Raw genomic sequence first — 17,007 nt, 5'->3', positions numbered from 1 at the left:
AATGAAACAAGAACCACACCATGGCTCTGCATCCTGAATGTCACTAAGGATGGCCTTGTCCTCCTCCCGTGTCCTTGGAACAGGGGCTTTTGTGGTCAGACAGTAAGTGCTAGACAGAGAGCAAAGAGCTGCACCCCCTATTTCCTGCAGCAACCGCTGCTGAGGGGCTTGAAAATCTGCAGAGCATCGGCCATATTATGGGGAGAGACTGAAAGGCTGGGAGGGGCCTGGAGGAGGAGGGGGCACAGCAGATGCCCTTCTAGGGAGAGGGTGGGGAGGGTAGAGAAATCGAGAAGGGATACAGGGAAGCTCTGTCACCCAAGGCAGGGCTGAATGCCACTGCATCCAGGATGATTGATGAGTCGTGGCAGGACCAAGGACAGGGGGACCCACCCTGTGTCTGCCTCCAGGGATCAAGCTCTCTTGGCACAGATCCCAGGCACCCCCGCAACAGTGCAAGTTTAATGCCGCACCGACCACCGGAGGGACTGGGCGAAGGGCAGCAGGAGCCTGGGAGAGCACCTGGGCGGCAGTGGAAGGAGCTGGCCATGGTGAGGGCGCTGGCTCCATTGTGAATTTGCGGCAGGGAGGGGGCGGGGAGGCTGGGTGGGCAACATGGCGGTTCTCAAAGAGACCACGTCCTTGTACTGGCTCCCGCCCCCACCTATGCACCAGGCCCTCTGCTGCCTCCCACACAGCGGTCAGTAATTGCAGCCCCCACCCAGCGCAGTCACCTGCCGCCTCGGGGACTGGCAGCAAAACTATCGCGTTGTATGTGATCATGTCAAGACAGTGCCCGAGCAAGGAAATTTATCTAACACCCTCGCCTGTACGACCCGAAGGGAAGCCTCTGTTCCATCTGTCAGTCCAGTGACACTGCATGTTTTCATTCAAACCGTAGAGATAAATACACAAATGAAATTCACACGAAGCTGGCGCAATAAACATGACCATAGCCCCGACCCAAGTTTCTGAGACAAATACACCCAGCGGAATGCCAACCGCGTCCCGCAGAAGGGCTGTGTCCCAGGGAAATCGAAAGGGCCCGGATTAAACGCACACACAGCTGCGGCGCTGCGGGCATCCTGGCGGCTCACGCAGCCTCCCGGGCCCCGCCCGGCGGCCTCGCCGCGGAATGTGCCACCCAGCCAGCCCGGGGCCGCCGCGGCCTCCCGCCCCCGCCCCCGCCCGCACCCTCGGTCCCCACCCCAGGTCCCTCCGCGGCAGCGCACCCACCTTGGCGCCGATCTGGTTGCCGCACTGGCCCGCCTGGATGTGCACGATCTCGCGCATGGTGCCGGCTGCTGAGCGGGTGGCGCTGGCCCTCGGAGCGGTGCGCGGCGTGGACCGGCGGGCTTAGCTGCGCAGAGACCTGCCGCCGCCCCCCAGCTCAGTCTTTTATACCCGGGGACCCGCCCTGCCCGGTGACGTCATGGCGGGCGGGGCTGCGGCCGCGGGGGTGGTGCGGCTGGGACTGCGGCACCGCGAGGGGGAGCCGGGGCGCGGTGCGAGGTGTGGGGGCGCTCGGCCCGTTGCGGCTGCCGCTGGGTCTGGGGTGGGCCGCCGGCCCCGCTGTCCCGCGGTGAGCGCGGTGCCCGGACCTCGGACCCCGCCGCAGCCCCCTGCCGGATCTACGGGCGCGGGCGACCCCTGGGGCTGGGTTCTTCGCTGACGCCGCAGTCCCCACCCCGCCCCGCCCACTCGGGACCCTCCAGGAGGGCTGGAGACCGGGGCCCCGGAACCAGGGGGAGACGCTGCTTTGGAACAGGGTCCTCGCCTCCTAGGGGCGGGCAGAGGTGTCGGGTACCCTTTGGAGTGGGGAACTGGAAATTGAAGACCCATTTGCAGTGGGCTCTCCAGCGGGTAGCAAAGGTTTCCCGCATCCTGGGCAGGGACCAGGACGCCGTTGGGGGGCGGTGGGCAGCGGGGAGAGGAGTGTGGAGCCCCGGGGAGCCGACGGGCAGCTGCCTGAAAGGAATGCCAGGATGGCGGGGTGGGCGCCCTTTCGCCCCTACAGGGAAGGAAGATGGCTTGGTCTGGGGTGGGAGTTCGGGGGTCTAGAAAAAGGCTGGATTTGTCACATGTCTGCTTTGGGCTCCTGCGTCATTGTAAAGGCCTTTTAAATGTGGAAAATTCTGCGTGCGTGTGTGTGTGTGTGTGTGTGTGTGTCAGAGAGGAAAGACGGGAGGAATATATCTGCCACGCTGATGTGTCAGCTGATGGCCCTGCCCCTTACACCCCTTAGGTCACCTGATCCTCACAGAAGCTTTCGGAGCCAGGCTGTCCAGTTCGGTAGACCCTAGGCATGGTGGCTGCCGAACGTTGAAACGTAGGTAGTCTGAACTGAGATGTGCTGTTAAGTGTGAAGTATACACTGGATTTTATGGGCTCAGTAAGTTAAAATAATGTGAAATATTTCATTATTGATTCTTAAATATTGATGGTCTATCAAAATAATACTGTTTTGGATACATTGTGATAAGTGACTTGTTTTGAGATTAGAAAATGTAAAATTACATACTTGGTTTCCATTTGCTGCTCACTTATGCATATTTTTGTTGACTGCCACTGGCTTGGGGTAAGCATTATTACTACCCCAATTTCATAGCTCGGGAAGCGAGGCTGAAAGACCTGACCAGTCACAAAGCTAGTAAAGGAAGGAATCTAAAGCCTTTGTATAAAGAGAAAGCCCAGTTGAGTTTTAAAGGCTTGGGTGGGCTGTGGTAAGGACCAGCCTTAATTATTCACAAAGATGGCCCTGCACAGTGGACTAGGTAACAGGGGCCTGGGGACCGCCTTTGGTTCCCAGCACATTCCGACTATATAATGATGATAATTACAGATGCCCCGGAGCTGGCTTTGTGGTAGGAAACGAGAAGCCATATATGAAAGCACACTGAGTTTATGGGGCAAAAATGCCTTGGTAAAACCCAAGGTGATGCCATCCTTCTTAATGTGCACCCTACTTGCCACCTCAATAGTTGGTCTGTATCGGAGGTGGAAAATAAAGCCAGATGTCTGAATAGCCTCTTAGGCCAAGTCAGGTCTTAATCACCCCAGCTTTAGGAAGTGCCCAGCATCCTCCCAGCATGTAGGTAGGCAGGTGCCTAGTGCCTCTTCACAGGGTGGAGACAGATTTCCTAGAATTTCTCCTCCTGTCTCCCCTCTCCCTGCTGCTGGGCCCCCAGTGGACAGCCTGTCCCTGGGATGCCACTCCCAGGTACCCAGGGCTTGGCCTCCACCTTCTCCCCACCTCCACCCCACCTCCCACATCTTGGCTCTTCACCACCAACCGGAGCCTTCCAGAACCTCTCCAGAGAATGGCTTTTCTTGGGGTACCTTCACTCATTACACAGTTCTGAAAAGATTTTTCCGGAGATAATTGCTTCTTGGCCTTTGTGTTTTAATTCAACGTGAAATCTGAGGCCAAATAGGAGCAGAGGATGAGACCTGAAAGGGACAGCACTGGGGACACGGGGACCCCTAGCAGCTGGGCGTTTCCCGGCCTGTGGAGCATGTGAGCACTCTGCTGTTCCTAGCTCAGTCCTCCAGCAAGTCACTGCACCTCTCTGAGCTTCTCTCACCATATCTGAAGAATGGAGATGGGTTTTTCTTACATTGGGAAGCTGAGAGGCACTGTCTGTGAACTGGACATCAGAGCGCACAGAAAATAAACCCATGGCAGGGCTCACGGGCGCAGGCCAGGCACCTGTCTGCTCTGGATGGCTGGCAGTGAATGTTCTGCCCAAGTCAGCCTTCTGCCTGGCAGCTCACGCCCAGCCTACTTCTCTCTGGCGCCCTCCTCCCTCGGCGCCGCCCGTGATGTGTGTTAGTATATAATCAGAGAAACTCACATGCGGAGTTTTAAATAATGCCTGCCCTGCCTAAGGTGACTCATCTGAGGCTGTGAGTTCCTGTTCTCCCCTCCCTCCCCGCCAGTGTCGATCTCCCCAACCCCACCTTGCCGTCACTAAGCAACTCGACCTTGTACAGCACCGATGCAGATAACAGGACGAAATGGAGCCTGCTCATTCTCCCCTTCCCTAGAATAGGCTTTTAAGGAACAATCTCTCCCCTTTCATCCATTTTTCGGTGTCTAAAGAGGAGCAGCTCCACTGGCTGTTGGGTGGGCCGGGGATGGGGAAGGGAAGGGGACCAACCTCCTCCAGCCTCAAGTCACTTCCTGCTTTAGACGGGATGCCACGCAGTGTCTGAGCCACCCCTACCTACAAGGCATCATTGGCGCGGCGGGGCGCGGGGGAGGGGGGGGATGAGGGGAAGGGAGGGGCAGGTGTAATGACAAAATTCAGACTAGAGAATGGGTTCCTGGTAGGAGGCAGAGCCACATCTGTCTTTTACAGAAGGACATAATCTCTTACCCTTCTGCCTGCCCTTCCTGCCTCCTGCTTCAGAGGGCCCAAAAAGAAGAGTCCTGGCAAGAATGTTCTAGTGAAAAGTACCCTGTGAATATGTGTTGTGATGATATCATTACTGTTCATTGATGCCATCTCTAAGGGTGACAGTTATGATCTAGTTGAGACAGATTTAGTTGGTCCAAGTAAGAGACTCTTGGAATTTCAAAAACACCAGTTTCCTCTGCAGAACGATGAAAACCCAAGGAGCATCCCAGCAACACAATTGTCCAAATTCGTATGGAACAGTCTTGCATCCTGTTTGTGCCCTCAGAGCAGGCCCAGGGAACTAGCCGCATTCTCCACTCCAACTTCTTTCCCATGAAACTCATCCAGTGTAGCCCCTGTCTGCTATTTTTTAAATAAAAGCATCTCTTTATGAAGATGGAAGAATTTTGTTCAAAGCATATAAGGGGATGTAACCTTTTCAAAACGTTACCTAAAATAAAACAGTCTGAACTCCAATTAAATTTAATTTTAAAATATCAACCCCACTAAAGTTTACACTTTTTTTTTCAGATGACTATAATAATACAGAGTAAATATATAGAAGTTTTTTTAGCCACTTTCTGGGATGGGCCATGTCCCAGAATGTGACATTCATATTACAAGTGTCAATCTGGGGCCTTTCAAAACTGAAGATGTCTTTTTTTTTTTCTTTTGAAATGGAGTCTCTGTCACCCAGGCTGGAGTGCAGTGGCATGATCTCGGCTCACTGCAACCTCTGCCCCCCGGGCTCAAGCGATCCTCTGGAGTATGGGATTACAGGCGTGCACGACCATGCCCGGTTAATTTTTGTATTTTCAGTAGAGACAGGGTTTCGTCATGTTGGCCAGGCTGGTCTCAAAGATGTCATTCTTGATGTCAAATTCTCATTAAGCTATACCCCCAAAATTAAAAAAAAAAAAAATACATACAATGTACACAGCAATTATATATACATATATCTTATATACATATTGTCTGATTATAAAATTAGAAACACTTAGAAAGTACTAAAGAGTACAAGTGTATCTTTCCACTGTTCTCGAGATTTTTTTTAATGCTTGATGTATTATATTCCTTTTTGCTTTTCCTATTCATGGGCTGTTTAGATGTTTTTGTTCCTTTATAACTTTTTTTTTTTTTTTTTTTTTTTTTTGCCTTCAACATTAAGAATGAAGAAATAGCTGGGCGCGGTGGCTCAAGCCTGTAATCCCAGCACTTTGGGAGGCCGAGATGGGCGGATCACGAGGTCGGGAGATCGAGACCATCCTGGCTAACACGGTGAAACCCCGTCTCTACTAAAAAATACAAAAAACTAGCCGGGCGCGTTGGCGGGCGCCTGTAGTCCCAGCTACTTGGGAGGCTGAGGCAGGAGAATGGCGTAAACCCGGAAGGTGGAGCTTGCAGTGAGCTGAGATCCGGCCACTGCACTCCAGCCTGGGCGACAGAGCGAGACTCCATCTCAAAAAAAAAAAGAAGAAATACTATATCTTCTTATGCTATGACTTACACATAATCTCACAAATTCTCAAAAATATGTAACCTACTCCCAACTATCATCGTCCCCGTAATCTGAGGTGTCCAGACCATACTGAATTATCTGAGCAAACTGATCTCTGCTTCCCGTGACTAAGGCCGTTTAGAGGACTGGAATAAATGTCCCCTACTTCAGTGCCCTCCTGCCGTGCTCCCTGACTGTTGAGGAGCACAGGGCCTAGAGTCGATGGACTGGGTGCGAATCCTCACTCTGTCACTTCTTAGCTGCGTGACCTCAGCAAGTTACTTAAACTCGCTCTGCCTTAGTTGCCTCATCTGTAAAGTGATAGTAATAACAGTACCCGCTTCCTGGGGTTGTGATAAAGCCTGAATGAATATGTGAAAGCACTTACAATACCACCTGCCCCAGTGTTATATAAATATTAGCTATTATAACTGGTTAATCCCGTCCTCTCCCCCTTCCTTCCCTCCTTTTTTTTCTCCCTCCTTCCCCTCCATCCCTGGAGCTCTTCTTCATGAATCAGGACTCAATTCCAGAGCCACTTACGAGGCTCCCTTGCGGCGAGACTGCGGTCTCCTCCAGCCGCACGCTCTTCCGTACACAGCTCCGCACTACACTCCTCGCCCCTAATCCCGGGGCTGGCGCCGCAGAGTGAGCGAGCGCAGGATCTCTAAGCGCAAGCCGAGGCGCCATCGGAACGCTCTTGCCCCCACCCAGACCCCGAGAGTCTGCAGGTCAGGGTCCCTCTGCCCCCTCTGCACCTTCCAGGGCAGAGGGCGCTGGGCGGCGCCGGGAGGCGCGAGGCACCCGGGAGAGCCGGCTCCGTGGCTTCCTACTGCCTGACTCCCTGACCACCTAGTTCTGGACCCAGGTTTCTTCACCCTTCGCCGGCTCTGGGCGGCCAGGGACTCGGGGTGGGGCCACCACGCTGCCTTCTTCCTACAGGAGCGCCGGGGCGCGCGACCCGCTCCATTTCACGATCTAGGCAAACGGCGGTTCGGCAAAGGCTGAGCTTCGCCCCCTCCCCGCAGTGAGAGCGCGGCACGGCGGGGCGGGGCGGGGCGGGGCCTCCTGCGGGCGGGAGAGGCACTGGGGTGCGGGGCCTGCGGCGCAGAGGGAGGGCGGGGCTGCGCCCCCTGGAGGCCCTGCCAGCCCCGCCCCGTCGCGCTCTAAGACCCGGGTTCCGCCTGGAGGCCGCCAGCGCCCCTCCCTACCCGTCGCCGGGGCGGCCTGAGCCTCTGTGTCAAGATCGGACAGCCTTTGCAGCGGGAGCAACAACCATTCCCACAAATTCATGAAATACCAGGCGGGAAATGCGCTCAAAATAGGACGTGCCTTTTTTTTTTTTTTTTTTTTTTTTTGTAGCTATAAGAGAATATCGAAGTACTTTTTCTTTTTTTTGAGAGGTGTAATCTTGGTCTGTCACCCAGGCTGGAGTGCAGTGGTGCGATTTGGGCTCACTGCAACCTCTGCCTTCGCCTAACAGCCCTGTAGTACAAAAATAACAATAGGGAACATTTTAATGGGGGGCTGGGCTAATTTTGTTGAATTTACTTTTTGATGCCACCACATTTTGTTGCTAGTGTTAATGAAATGCCACCGATGGCTGGCTGCCAATGTATATATTCTGTGTCTCTTCTTAATTAGGAAGAACATTTGTTCCTTCCATTACCTCAAGTTTGCCCGGCGTGGTCAGTTTTAACCATTAGTCACCACAAGCACAGTGCTAATTAGTTTTCCAGACCTAAGAAAACGTTTGAGATCAGAATTGGGGTGTGGGGGGTATAAGGGGACTGATGACTCCAAAATAAGAAAGGAAAATTGCAATAGTAAAATGAATGTTTATTTAAATGTCTACAGAATATATCATGTCAATTAGTCAAAGGCAACTCAACTTTTATATTGTAATGTATCAATTGTAATTAATGTAACAAGCTAAAATAGGAAATGAAACATGTTTAATATGCTATGAGACCGTTCCTCCAAAAGAGTGCCAGCGACCTCCAGAGCTCGAGCTGGCTCCATTCATCACCCACTTTTAGTATCATTTTCTGGTTATGAAGAAATGAGTAGAATTATTTTTTTGAGACCGAGTCTTGCTGTGACCCCCGGGCTGGAGTACAATAGCTCAATCTCAGCTCATTGCAACCTCCGCCTCCCCGGTTCAAGCGATTCTCCTGCCCCAGCCTCCCAACTAGCTGGGCCTATAGGCGTGTGCCACCACGCCTGGCTAACTTTTGTATTTTTAGTAGAGACAGGGTTTTACCATGTTGGCCAGGCTGATCTCAAACTCCTGACCTCAAGTATCCTCCCGGCTCGGCCTCCCAAAGTGCTGGACTTACAGGTGTGAGCGACTGCGCCCGCCCAGAATTTTTTTAATAACTGAAAGAAAGAAGGAGATTAAGGAAGATGCAGACAAATATGCAGGAGAAACACCCTCTGAGCGCAATTTAACAGAGCAGCGAATGTGGAAAGGGGAAGGGGAGGTGCTCCTTTTATGCACAGTTTCCTTGGGAGGAAATCGGGTAGGTGGTCAGGGGTTGTGGGCAGTCATGCCCCTTACTGACCCTCAGGGGCCTCACAGGCCACGAGCAACTTGGTTGCTGTACATGGGTTAGGGGAAGAGGGGAGAGTTAGGGTGCATGGTAGGATAGAGAGGCAATGTACAACTGGATATTTCTATGTACTTGGTCTTTCAAAATTCAAAATTTGCTAACTCATGAATACTTGCATACTGACATAATTTACAGATGCCGTTTAAGGTTGGATAGTTTTGTAATTAATGAGGCATTGTGGATCTCATTGAGAGGCCAATACTGACTCTATGAGTGAAAAACCACCAATTGTTTTTTCTCTGTTCTCACGGCACAACTCCCAACACAGAAGATTTCTGTGACCCAATGTGTAGGGGTATTTCCCTGTACACCAAGCAGGAAATCGATTCTGCAGCAGACACCAGCTGGGTGGCCTCAACTTCCGTTCCATTCTGACACCGTCTACCTGCAGATAGTGTCAATCCCACAGGGTGAGGGCTCAGTCCCCCAGGCTCTCCCCACCACCTTCAGATGCCAACTGCAAGTGCCAGACTGTGCCTCACCAACTGGCTATAAATCCGGGATTCCAGGGTCTCCTCCTTGGGTTCCATTAATTTGCCAGAGCAGCTCACAGAACTCAGGGAAATACTTACCTACGTTTCTTGGTTTATTATAAAGGATTACAAAGGTGACAGATGAAGTGGTGCCTAGAGTGAGGTATGGGCAACGGGTCCATGCCCTCCCAGGACATGCCCCACCCCCAGTAGCCTCTGTATGTTCAGTTACCTAAAGGTCTCCAAACCCAGTCCTTTTGGGTTAGTTTTTTATGGAGGCTTCATTATGTAGGCCTGATTGATTAAATCATTAGTCACTGGTGATCAACTTAACCTTCAGGCCCTCTCCTTTCCAGGGAAGTTGGGGGATAGGGCTGAAAGTCCCAACCCTCTGATCATGCCTTGGTCTTTCCGGTGACCAGCCCCGTCCTGAAGCTACCTAGGGACTGCCAGCCACCAGCTGACTCATTAGCATAAAAAGACATCACTTTGGAGACTTTAAGGATTTTAGGAGTTGTATGCCAAAAAACGAGTTTGAACATACACTTCACAACATCACACTGACCTTCCAGAAATGAAACTGAAAACAGCATAGGCAGGCCGGGCGCGGTGGCTCAAGCCTGTAATCCCAGCACTTTGGGAGGCCGAGACGGGCGGATCACGAGGTCAGGAGATCGAGACCATCCTGGCTAACACGATGAAACCCCGTCTCTACTAAAAAAATACAAAAACTAGCCGGGCGAGGTGGCGGGCGCCTGTAGTCCCAGCTACTCTGGAGGCTGAGGCAGGAGAATGGCATAAACCTGGGAGGCAGAGCTTGCAGTGAGCTGAGATCCGGCCACTGCACCCCAGTCCGGGCGACAGAGTGAGACTCCGCCTCAAAAAAAAAAAAAAAAAAAAAAAGAAAACAGCATAGGCTGAGGCCATCCATGGTGGGGAACGCCCAGGCTGAGGATGAGACGATGGAGTGAGGACAGAGGCTGAGCGGCTCCAGAGCTGAGTCAGCAAATGAGCTGCTAAAAATGACCAGAGATTAATGCAAGAATCAGAATCTGTGACACAATCTCAGATCTGGCTGAAAGGCCTTGATGGGGAAGCAGGACGAAGAGACTAGGATGTCTATGTCAGAGATGGGTTACAAGGAGACCTCTGCCCTGCAGGGCTGACTCAGAGAAACCTAGGTTGCTGGTACTCTGAGCCTAGCCTGAGACAGAAATTTCCATTGTAGCTACCTGCAGTTGTAAATTTAGCTTACTGATCCAGACTCGTCCTCAGTGACACTGTAAGTAAGGGTGGTTACATCTCCTTTTTGTTCTGTGAAAGGAAGATAGAAATCTCAGGGCCCCAAACTCGTTAAGTCAAAGGGAAAAGCTTGGGAACTGAGTCATGCAAAGACTGCCTTCCTTCTGTTCCTAAGTAGATAGCTACAAAGATAGAAGGCCGCAAACCTCCCAAGGGGACCTTCCACATGGAACAGAAAATTCCATGTAGGTCCCTAGATCTTTAGCCTAAAACAGTTCTGTTGAATTTCACCCTGACGATGTGAATTCACAGCTCATCTTCATAGGTAAAGGACAAAGACAGGACTAAATCCTCCCTCCACTCACTAGAGACAAATGCATGTTTGGCTGCTTCCTGTACCCTGTGATTACTTTATCTAATGTAAAACTGCAGATTCACTGAGACAAATGCATAATTGACTGGCCTTCTACCTCCTCCTTTCAGATGTAAAATGTGCATTCAGTGAAAGCTGATCAAAGTCTCAAAAGAATGCAACTGCTCTCCTTTTATCTGCCCACCCATTTTTTGTTTCCTCTTTCCCCCACCGCCACTCTTTCTCCTTTCAATATTGACGTCTCCAGACCCTTTTTGGAAAAAGCGCAGGTCACAGAGGTTCCCATGGTTTTGTGTTCTTTATCCCCCCCCGAGCGTGTCTTCAGCCTTGGCAAAATGAACCTCTACAATGATTGAGACTCACCTTGGTCATTTTCTTTGATTTAGAGTTCTTTTGTACCTCTCACTTTCCTCCCACCATATTGGGCAAACAGGCTCCACCCCCTTACATTCTGTACTCTAAGGACACATTTTTTTTTTTTTTCAGATGGAGTTTCACTCTTGTTGTCCAGGCTGGAGGGCAATGGATTGATCTCGACTCACTGCAACCTCCACCTCCTGGGTTCAAGCGATTCTCCTGCCTCAGCCTCCCTAGTAGCTGGGATTACAGGCATGCGCCACCACACCCGGCTAATTTTGTATTTTTAGTAGAGACGGGGTTTCACCATATTGGCCAGGCTGGTCTTGAACTCCTGACCTCAGATGATCTGCCCACCTTGGCCTCCCAAAGTGCCGGGATTACAGCCGTGAGCCATGGCGCCCGGCCTATTATTATTATTATTATTTTAAAAGAGACAGTGCCCTGCTCTGTTATCCAGGAAGAAGCGTGGTGCCATGATCATGGATTACTGCAATTTTGGGCTCCTGGGCTCAAGTGATCCTCCTGCCTCAGCCTCCCAAGTACCTGGGATTATAGATGCAAAGCCACCACAACTGGCCAATACTTCCATTTTTAGTTTTTGTAGAGAGGAGGTCTCACTGAAAGGTTCTCCCCAAGGCCTAAAAACTTAAGGGAATGAATAACTCCTCCCTTCTCAGGCCCAGTCCCAAGGTGCAAGGCCCCCTGTGCCCGAGTGTGTGTCAGCAAGATAGCAGAAGCCGGAAGAGAGCTGGCTGGAAGACACGTATCCCTGGAAGACAGAGAGAAGCTATCCGGGTACCACATAGCAGTTACGTCAGACTGACTCAATTCTTGTTTACAGGAGACTATAAAACCCCTGCCCTGTCCTCATTTGGTGCTGAGGACATTTTAGGCCTCAGCCTGCCTGCACCCAGGCACTCATTAAAACAGTGTGTGGCTCCAAACTGCCTTGTGTTGCCTGTTGGCGCACTCTCGGGGTTCGAGCCAATACAAGAACATTTTACTCACTATGTTGCCAGGCCAGTCTCAAACTCCTGAGCTCAAGTAATCCTCCTGCCTCAGTCTCCCAAAGTGCTGGGATTTCAGGTGTGAGCCACTGCACCTGGCCCCAAGGAAATACTTTAATACCAATCAATGAAGCCCTTTTTCTGATGAAAAGCTCTTTCAAGAATGTTTACATGGAGCCAAAGACTTTTCCTGGTTGTAAAGAACCTAAAGATTGTAGATTTAAAAATTAAAAGATATTCTGGCCGGGTTCAGTGACTCACACCTGTAATCCCAGCACTTTGGAAGGCCGAGGTGGGTGGATCATGAGGTCAGGAAATCGAGACCATCCTGGCTAACACATTGAAACGCTGTCTCCACTAAAAATACAAAAAATTAGCCTGGCATGGTGGCGGGTGCCTGTAGTCCCAGCTACTCGGGAGGCTGAGTCAGGAAAATAGCGTGAACCTGGGAGGCGGAGCTTGCAGTGAGCCGAGTTCACGCCACTTCTCTCCAGCCTGACAGAGCGAGACTCGGTCTCGAAAAAAAAAAATTAAAAGATATTCCAAAATTATCATGGTTTATCTTTGCAGAATCCCTGACAGGAAGTTATATAGCCTATCCTTGAACACCTCCCTTGACAAGGTGCTCCTACAGAGCTAGTTATTGCACACACGTGACAAGTAATTTACATGTGCATTTCATTTAATCCTCATAATACCCTTGTGAAGTGGTGACCATGATCATCGTGTTTTGGACAAAGAAGTTATGGCTCAGAGAGATTAAAATCCTTGCCTAAGGCCATATAACTAGGAAGTAAAAAACATAACTTACTTTAGGAACACAGGTGCATCTTGTTCCAGAGGCTGTGCTGTTTCCACTCTGGGGTAGGCAGGGCTCTAAGGTGGCCCAAGATTCACCTGGCTCATGGTATATATTGTTGGTAAAACGAGTCAAACTCTGTAAAATATTCGAAGAGGTTTATTCTGAGCCAAATATGAGTGACTAATGGCCCATGATACCATCCTCAGGAGGTCTTGAGAACATGTAACCAAGGTGATCAGGGTCCAGTTTGCTTTTATACATTTTAGGGACACACAAGGCATCAATCAATAACATATAACATATACATTGGTTTGGTCTGGAAGGGCAGGACAACTGGAGGGAAGGGGGCTTCCAAGTCATAGATAGATTCAAAGATTTTCTGACAATTGGTTGAAAGAGTTATCAACAGAAAGGAATGCCTGGGTTATGATAAGGGGTTGCGGAGACCAAGGTTTTACCATGCAGATGAAGCCTTCAGGTAGCTGGCTTCAGAGAGAATAGATTGTAAATATTTCTCATCAGACTTAAGAGTCTGTTCTATCAGCAATTCCAAAAGGGAAGAGGGAATGTAGAGAGACATGTCAACCTCCCAGTTCCCATCATTGCTTGAATTAGTTTTTCAGGTTAACTTTGAATGACCTTGGCTGAGAGGAGGGTTCCATTCAGATGGCTGGGGGGCCTTAGAATTGTATTTTTGTTTTACAACACTCACCTTTTTCCGGTTGTTCAGTCAAGCATAAATCTAGGTACTGCTGTGACAGGATTTTCCAGATGCAGTTAAGTTTCCAAGACCTTAAGATAGAGAGATGATCTCATTGGCCTCCCCTAATTACATGAGCCCTTTTGAAGAAGAGGATTTCTCCACACTTTGACAGAAAGGATATTCGAGTTTGGAAGCAGTAGAGACCCTCTCCTGACGACCTTGACAGATCAGCTAGCCTGCTATGGAGAGGGCCATGTGGCAGGGAACAGAAGGCAGCCCTTAGGAGCAGGAAGCAGCCTCTGGTCAAAGCCAGCAAGAAAACAGGAACCTCGGCCTATGACCCTGACGACCTGGACCCTGCTGAGCATGTGAGCAAGCATGGGAGAGGCCCCTGAGCTCCCGATGAGTGCAGCCCTCCCAGCCCTGCTGGACTCCCGACCAGGGCAACGGAAACTGTGAGGTGGTGTGTTAAGCTGCTGACTTTGTGGTAACCTGTTACAATAGCAAACTAGTACACGATTTCTTCTTTGATGAGTGATGTAGGTCAGGTGCCCCAAAGCACACCCTGCGGCTAGGATCTGAGTGGAAGTTGATGAGGGCAGTGTCTGTCCTGGGAAGCGCTGGAAGTGCTGTAGGGAACAGAGCCAGGAAAGAGAAGGAAGCCAAGGGGCTGCCTCAGAACAGGTTACTGCTGCAGGTGGGAAGGGTTCAACCCAGGGGCATCTGTCAGAGAAGACGCAGAACTGCACTCTTCGCTGCCCCACCTGAGGGGAGGAGAACTCGCTGTTTAGCCTCCAGTCTGTCAGTAAATGGGGCCTCCTTCCAAACGGGTTTACCTTGCTGCACAAATGAGCCCTGGGGCAGGTCCCAGTTGTTTTCTGTAAGAAGCCATCGCAGGTCTGAGAAAAACCATGGCCAGAGGCACAGAGCGGGTCCAACAGTGTCTGCTACAAAGAAGTTTGATGGGAAAGTCCTTGTATCTACTGAAAGTGGCCTTCAGCCATTGGTCCTGCTGTGTCCCCTTAGCTGACATGTCTGTCTTCTGCAGCTGCCATTCAGATTCCTGTCATTTTCATGCTGCAGCAGTGCTCTCCTCACTAGCTAAGCATTTCCAGTCCCTCTCTGGACCCACCATGAAGCAGGATTTTAAATCCTTTGTAATCTAGAGAGGCACTGGATTCAGAACTGAATGCAAAGGCCAGAGATGCCCTCACTCATCTAGTTGTTCTTGTTTGAAGGCTGGGAAGATGCAGGTCTGATTATGTCACCACTGGAGAGCCTCATCACACTGGTGACTCACAGGAAGCTGTCCTGGTTCTTTGTGCAGCTGCTGCAAAACATTTCACTTCCCCCGCCCCTCTCCTCTCAGTGTATGGATGCTAGGCAAGGGCATGTCATCTGCTGGGTGAGCTCGGGCACCGTGAGCGCGCAGTACTGCTGGCTGCCCCGGCTGGTGAGGGGCGCGAAGCCGGGCATGAAGAAGTGCAGGCGCGGGAAGGGCACCATGTTCACCGCCAGCTTGCACAGGTCTGCGTTCAGCTGGCCCGGGAAGCGCAGGCAGGTGGTGACCCCGCTCATGGTGGCCGACACCAGGTGGTTGAGGTCCCCGTAGGTGGGGGTGGTCAGCTTCAGGGTGCGGAAGCAGATGTCGTACAGGGCCTCGTTATCAATGGAGTAGGTTTCATCTGTGTTTTCCACCAGCTGGTGGACAGAGAGGGTGGCGTTGTAGGGCTCCACCACCGTGTCTGACACCTTGGGTGAGGGCATGACGCTGAAGGTGTTCATGATGCGGTCTGGGTACTCTTCCCGGATCTTGCTGATGAGCAGGGTGCCCATCCCGGACCCGGTGCCGCCCCCCAGAGAGTGGGTCAGCTGGAAGCCCTGGAGACAGTCACAGCTCTCTGACTCCTTCCTCACCACATCCAGGACTGAGTCAACCAGCTCGGCTCCCTCTGGCCCAGTTATTCCCAGCTCTGCTCTGGCCTGCCTAAAACATGTCATTTTGACTACGGAGGAGAAGGTAGGACTGGTCTTAGACTGGCAGATTCTTCCCTTTTGAATACTCTTCTTTTACCTAAAGAAATATTTTTCTTTTTCTTTTTTGTTTTTGTTTTTTGAGACGGAGTCGTGCTCTGTCCTCCAGGCTGGAGTGCAGCATTGCCATCTTAGCTCACTGCAACCTCTGCCTCCCAGGTTCAAGCAATTCTCCTGCCTCATCCTCCCTGGTAGCTGGGATTACAGGCACCTGCGACCATGCCCAGCTGATTTTTATATTGTTAGTAGAGACAGGGTTTCACCATGTTGGCCAGGCTGGTCCCAAACTCCTGACCTCAGGTGATTTACCCACCTTGGCCTCCCAAAGTGCTGGGATTACAGGCGTGAGCCACCTCACCTGGCTGGAAATATTTTTGTATGTCAGTGACTCTCAAAAACACTCGGGATCATAATAAAGTTAGAAGTTTAGCAAATCTGAGGCCACTGATTGAGGAAGAGGGTAGGGTTAGAAAACTTAATTGGTTCTCAAATACATACATTTTTAACAGGCATTCTCTTTATACTCAAGTACAATTAAACAGGCAAGGTGAAGGCAGTGTGACCAGGAGAGAAGGTGGCCTCGGCATCTGTCTAGCTCTGGCCATAACCTGTGCTTTTGGCCCCTGACTCTTTGAAGTCCTTTGAAGTTGCCTATAGCCTATGAAGCCTGGCTTGAAGCTTTTCCGTGCTCTTTCTTCCTTCCAGTCTGAGGCTGCTCTGCAACGGAAGGGCTGCGGCAGCCCTCTGCAGGCTGGCGTTGATCTGTGAGCCATGACCGCCCACGGACTGCGTGGAGCTAGGCCAGGACTCAGGGCTGCCGTGGACACAGTGTCACCTCGGCACTGAACACTAAGAACTGTGCTCTGCAGGGCTGTTGGGAAGAAGGTGTCATTTGGCCAGTTCCCAGTGATCGTGACTACGTACCAAACACGAAGTTGTCTGGCCTGAAGATCTGGCCGAAGGGTCCAGACCTGACGGAGTCCATGGTGCCAGGCTCCAGATCCACCAGGATGGCCCGAGGTACGTATTTGTTACCTGTAGGAAACGAGAACTGACTCAGACCTGTGCTTAGGGATGGACTCACAGCAGCATTCAACTCCAGCATCTGAGACAAAAGGAGAACAGGAGATTTTCTGCTTTTAAGAAAAAGGAGGTCCTGAGTGTGCTTAACTGTGGCAAACAGGCAGGACTCTTAGGAAACCATAAAGCGTGTTTTTCCAGCAGTTGGCATTTGAAATGAATATGCAAGAAGCATGCCTTTGTCACGTGCATGTTCCTAGGACATTTCATCTCCCACATCATGGAAAGCAAGGATTCCTGGGCACACACATCCCGCTACTCACCAGCAGCCTCATTGTAGTACACGTTGATTCTCTCCAGCTGCAAGTCACTGTCTCCATGGTAACTGCCTGTGGGGTCGATCCCATGCTCATCGCTGATGACCTCCCAAAACTGAAATGAAACAAGAACCACACCATGGCTCTGCATCCTGAATGTCACTAA

At 51.0% G+C, this 17,007-nt stretch overlaps 1 pseudogene across 1 annotated transcript; it reads right to left on the bottom strand.

The window, feature by feature from the left end:
• Window positions 1-14,835: 14,835 nt before the first annotated feature.
• Window positions 14,836-17,001, bottom strand: LOC111548540 (annotated as a pseudogene). The gene is made up of 3 exons (XR_002733458.2): window positions 16,848-17,001; window positions 16,429-16,539; window positions 14,836-15,453 (listed from the first exon to the last, which is right to left on the bottom strand). The product of XR_002733458.2 is annotated as a tubulin beta-2A chain-like (transcript).
• Between the last annotated feature and the right edge of the window lie 6 nt (window positions 17,002-17,007).

The sequence above is a fragment of the Piliocolobus tephrosceles genome, unplaced genomic scaffold (genome assembly GCF_002776525.5).
Source record: "Piliocolobus tephrosceles isolate RC106 unplaced genomic scaffold, ASM277652v3 unscaffolded_37116, whole genome shotgun sequence".
Classification (NCBI taxonomy): Eukaryota; Metazoa; Chordata; class Mammalia; order Primates; family Cercopithecidae; genus Piliocolobus; species Piliocolobus tephrosceles.
Note: the sequence above shows the minus strand (reverse complement) of the source record. Positions and strands in the feature narration are given on the sequence as shown.